A 6,045-nucleotide genomic window follows, 5' to 3' on the forward strand; every position below is an offset into this window, starting at 1 on the left:
TGAGTTAGAAGATAGGAAACTTGAAATTATCCAGTCAGAGGAAAACTAACAAAAAGAAATGAAAGAGAGTAAAGAAAGTTTACATGATCTGTAAGATACCATCAAAAGAAATAATTTTTGAATTACTGGAATACCAGAGGGAAAAGGGGGCAGAAAGCTTATTTGCTATCCTTCAGAAATGAAGGAGAGAAAGAATTTCCCAGGAAACATAAGCTAAGGGAGTTCAGCAGCAGTAGTCCTACTTTGCAAGAAATGCTGAAAGAGGTTTTTCAAGTTGAAATGAAATAATACTAATTAGTAACATGAAAACATATGAAAGTATACAGTATACTGATACAGGTAAGTGTACAGACAAATTCAAAATACTCTAATACTGTAACATGATGGTGTGTTAACCACTTAACTCTAGTAAAAAGGATAAAGGACAAGAGTATTAAAAATAACTAACTATAATAACTTGTTAATGAATATACAATGAAAAAGAAATTGACATAGAAAACAAAAGAAAGAATAAAAGGGTAGAGTTTTTTATGTGAAAAGTTAAGTTTTTATCAGTGTAAAATAGATGGTTATATCTATAAATGTTTTATGTAAGCCTCATGATAACCACAAAGCAAAAACCTACAATAGACTCACAAAAGATAAAGAGAAGGGAATCAAAGCATACCACTATGCAAAATCATCAGTTCACAAAAGAAGGCAGCAAGAAAGGGAAAAAGGAACAAGGGAACTAAAAAACAGCCAGAAAACACTTAATAAAATGCACTAGTAAATCATTACCTATCAAGAATTGCTCTAATTATAAATGGTTAAATTCTCCAATCAAAGGGCATAGAGTGGCTGGGTGGATTAAAAAACAAAGCCCAACTATATGCTAACTACAGGAAACTCATTTCAGTAGTAAGGACACTCATAGATTCAAAGTGAAGAGATGGAGAAAGATACTCCATACAAATGGGAACCAAAAGAGAGCAGAGGTATTTATGCTTTAAATTTATACTTAAAGTCTCACTTTAAGCCCCAAATGGTAACAAGATTCAAAAGAATTAAAAGTAATGACAAAGGGGTCAATTCATCAAGAAGATAAAACAATCATAAATATGTATGCACCCAACAGCAGAGTACTTAAATATATTAAGCAAATACTAACAGACCTAAAGGGAGAAATAGACAACAATACAATAACAGTGTGCGACTTTAATATCTCACTTTCAACAATAGATAGATCATACAGACAGAAAATCAATAAGGAAATAATGGACCTGAATGACACTTCACACCAAATGGACCTAACAGACATTTGCAGAACATTCCATCAAACAGCAGCAGAATATACATTCTTTTCAAGTGCACACAAAATATTCTCCTTGATAAATCATATGATAGGTCATAAAACAAGTCTTAGCAAATTTAAGAAGATTGAAATTATACTGAGTATATTTTCCAACAATAATGGTATAAAACTAGAAATCAGTAACAGGAGAAAAGCTAGAAAATGCACAAATATGTGGAAATTAAGTAACATACTCAACAACTAATTCAAAGCAGTCAATAGGGAAATCAAAAAATATCTGAAAATGGAAAACACAATATAGCAAAACCTATAGGGTGCAGCAAAAGCAGTTTTAAGAGGGAAGTTTGTACAGAATAATACACCTACATTAAGAAAAAAGAAAGCTCAAATACACAGCCTAACCTTACACCTCAAAGAACTGGTAAAAGAAGAACAAATTAAGTCCAAAGTTAGCAGAAGGAAGAAAATAACAAAGATCAGAGCAGAAATAAATGAATTAGAGACCAGAAAAACAATACAGAAGATCAATGAAACTAAGAGCTGTTTTTTTAAAATATTTTTAAAAATTGACAAGCCTTAAAGTAGAGTAAGAAAAAAATACAAGATTCAAATATATAAAATCAGAAATTAAGGAGGAGACATTACAACTGATACCACAGAAATATAATCATAAGAGACTACTATGAACAACTATATGCCAACAAACTGGAAACCTAGAAACATATAAATTCCTAGAAGCATACAACCTACCAAGACTTAATCATGAAGAAATAGAAAATATGAACAAATGAACAGGAATAAGAAGATTGAATTAGTAACAAAAAAATCTCTCAATCACGGAAATTCCAGGACCCGACAGTTTCCTTGGTGAGTTTTACCAAACATTTAAATAAGGATTAATGCCAATAATTCTCAAATTCTAACAAAAAACTGAACAGAAGGGAACACTCCCAAACTTACTTTACAAGGCCAGCATTACCCTGATACTAAAGCCAGATAAGGACACTACAAGAAAAAAACTAAAGGCAGATATCCTGATGAATATAAATGTAAAATTCTCAACAAAATATTAGCAAAACTAATTCAACACTACATTAAAAGGACTGTGTACCACAGTCAAGTGGGATTTATCCCTGGGATATAAGAATGGCTTAACATATATAAATCAATAAATGTAATACACCACATTAATAGAATGAAAGATACAAATGATATCTCAATTGATGCAGAAAAAGCATTTGACAAAGTACATCTTTTCATAATAAATACTCTCAGTACATTAGGTGTAGCAGGAATGTACCTCCATATAGTAAAGGCCATATGACAAGCCTACAGCTAACATCATACTCAGCTGTGAAAGGTTTGAAAGCTTTTCCTCTAAGATCAGGAACAAGACAAAGGTGCCCATTATCACCATTCCTCCCTAGTACTGGGAGTCCTAGCCAGAGCAATTATGCAAGGAAAAGAAATAATAGGTATCCAGTGAAAAAGAAAGATGTAAAATTGTCTTGTTTGCAGATGATGTAATCTTATATATAGAAAATGCTAAAGATTCCCCGAAAAAACTGTTAGAATTAACCGACAAATTCAGTGAAGTTGCATGATACAAAAAATCAACATACAAAAATCAATTGCACTTCTATACACTAGCAATGAAATATCTTAAAAAGAAATAAAACAATCCCATTTACAATAGCATCAAAAACAATAAAATGCTTGGAATAAATTTAACCAAGGAGGTGAAAGATCTGTGCACTGAAAACTGTAAGACTTTGATGAAAGAAATAGAAAAATACACAAGTAAATGGAGAGTCTGTGTTCATGGATCAGAAGAATTAAACCTGTTAAAATGTCCACACTACCCAAAGCTGTCAATATATTCAATGTAATCCCTATCAAAATTCCAATGGCATTTTTCACAGAAATAGAAAAAATTTCTAAAATTCATATGGAACCAGAAATGGATCCTCACATATATAGTCAACTAATATTTGACAACGGAACCAAGAATACTCAACGAAGAAAGGATAGTCTCTTCCATAAATGTTACTGGGAAAACGGGATAATCACATGCATAAAAATGAAATTGGATCCCCATCTTATACCACTCACAAAATTTAACTCAAAATGGATTAAAGACTTCAGCATAAAACCCTGAACCATAAAACTCCTAGAAGAGAAGCATGATAAAACTCCTTGACACTGTTCTTGACAATTTTTTAGATATGATACAAATGCATAAGCAACAAAAGCAAAAATAAATAAGTGGAACTACATCAAACTAAAAGCTTCTGCAAAGCAAAAGAAATAATCAACAAAATGAAAAGGCAACCTACAGAATGGAAGAAATCTTTAAAAATCATGTATCTGATAAAGGGTTAATATCCAAGATATATAAGGAACTAATAGAACCAATAGCCATAAACAATCCAATTAAAAATGGGCAGAAGAACTAAACAGGCAATTTTCCAAAGGAGATGTACAAATGGCCAACAGGTCCATGAAAACATGCTCAGCATCACTCATCGTCAGAGAAATGCAAATCAAAACCACAATGAGATATCCCCTCATATCTTTTAGAATGGCTAGTATCAAAAAGAAAACAAGTGTTCGCAAGGATGTAGAGAAAAGGGAACCCTTGTGCACTAATGGTAGGAATGTAAATTTGTACAGACTCAAGGGAACACAGTATGGTAGCTTCTCAAAAAATTAAAAAGAGAACTACCATATGATTCAGCAATCCCTCTTCTGGGTATAGATATTCAAAGGAAATTAAATCAGGATCTCAAAGAAATATCTGCACTCCCATGTTCACTGTAGCATTATTCACAATAGTCAAGATATGGAAATAACCTAAGAGTCTTTGGATGAATGGATAAAGTAGTGGTATATATAGATATATAAATAAACAAACATATATATATGAATATTATTCAGCTATGAAAACGAAGGAAATCCTGCCTTTTGTGACAACATGGATAGACCTTGAGGGCATTATGCTAACTGAAATTAGAAAAAGATAAATACTGTGTGACATCACTTATATGTAGAATCTTAAAAAGCTGAACTCATAGAAACAGAGAACTGAATGGTGGTTGCCAGTGGGGAATGGGGAAACAGGGAGATGTTGGTCAAAGGGTACAAACATTCAGTTATAAGACAAATAAGTTCTGGGGATCTAATGTAAAGCATGGTGATGGTGATTATAGGTAACAATACTGTATTATATACTTGAAAGTTGCTAAGAGACCAGGCCTTAAATGTTCTCACCATGAAAAAGAAATGGTAATTACGAGAGGTGATAGAGGCGTTAACTAATGTTACTGTGGTAACCATTTTGCACTATATAAGTATCAAATCAATGCACTGCACTTGTTAAATTTGCAGTTATATGTCAATTTTATCTCAATAAAGCAGGAAATATCTCAATAAAGCAGTATAGGTATAGACTCTGATGAAAACACAAGAAACAGGTAAAGTGATTGTTTCAGTGGTAACAATGGGAAGAGATTTACTTTTCCTTGTGTTCCTTTCTGTACTGTTTGATATTTTTACCATTTAAAATGTACTTATAGACTTGGTGGTGAGCAGAGCCTGCAGTGGCTGAGGCCTGCTGGTGGGCCTTGTTGGGGGTGGATACCCAGATTCCTTACATAAGTAGCAGTGGTTTTCCTGCCTGCCTGTGAGAATGGCCCAGCATGGATTCCTCCTCCTGAGGGTACACCACACGGCCTGTGGCAATGAGCTAACCCAGTTTCTGTGAGGAATCAAACTGTCACACTAAAGAAGCCCCCTGAGGCTCAGTTGGGATTTAAGATCTGAGGAGGAAAGGCCTCCCAGCTAGTCATCTTCATCTCCAAGGTGATTTCTGACTCTGAGGCACACTGAGCAGGACTTGAGGAAGGGGACCAAGTCCTAGCTGTGAATAATGTAGGTTTCCAAGATATTGAGCACGACAAAGCTGCTGAGAGCCTGAAGACAGCCCACAAAATCAACATGTGTGTCTGCTTCTTTCCCTACAATCTTCATCACCAAAGAAAGAAGACTGTGCACTAGAGGAGTTTTCAGCCCACAGCCCTCAAGTGGAGTCAGCTAGGACAAGCTGGCAAGGCCCCAGGGCAGCCACTTGGGAAACTACTCTCAGCCTGTCCCTGGCAGAGTGGGGTGGGAGGGAGGGGAGACAGGGAGGCCCTGCATTGGGCCAGCTAGCTAACTGCATTCCCCAAACCATGCTGCACTTTTAGCTCCCTAGTTTTCTGGGTGAGCTTTATTCCCTGAAAGGAGGATGATGTGTAGGTACAACCTAGCCTGTGGGGAACCCTGCTAGGAAAGGCAACTGACATTTATCGAACACCATGTGCTTGGCACTTACATATATGTCATATTTTCAGTGGAATATAGAAATCAGTAAAAAAAGAATTTTCAGGACCTTCTATTCAGTCTGCCTGGCCATAACGTCCCATCTTTGTACTACCAGCCTCACACCCTTCAGAGACTCCAGTGGGACCTGTTTTCCCCACTTCCTCTTCTTCTCTCCCCATAACAAGTAAATTGCAATGTTGAGGGGAAAATATGTATATTTAAAGATAAAATAATACAGTTTACCAAAAGATTCAATAAGAAAGAGACCATGAAATTATCTTAATAAATGTCAGAGATGTATTTGATAAAACCATCACTGGTTTTTAAAGTTATGTTAGAATGTAAAATTAAAAGTGGTGGCAATTTCAAATGCTGGTGAGTATGCAGAG

General features: G+C 35.0%; 1 pseudogene; it reads left to right on the forward strand.

Annotated features, from left to right (window-relative positions):
- Positions 1 to 302: 302 nt before the first annotated feature.
- LOC118907976 (PDZ domain-containing protein 11-like) lies at positions 303 to 5,350 on the forward strand (annotated as a pseudogene).
- Positions 5,351 to 6,045: the final 695 nt, after the last annotated feature.

The sequence above is a fragment of the Manis pentadactyla genome, chromosome 9 (assembly GCF_030020395.1).
Source record: "Manis pentadactyla isolate mManPen7 chromosome 9, mManPen7.hap1, whole genome shotgun sequence".
NCBI classification, from domain to species: domain Eukaryota; kingdom Metazoa; phylum Chordata; class Mammalia; order Pholidota; family Manidae; genus Manis; species Manis pentadactyla.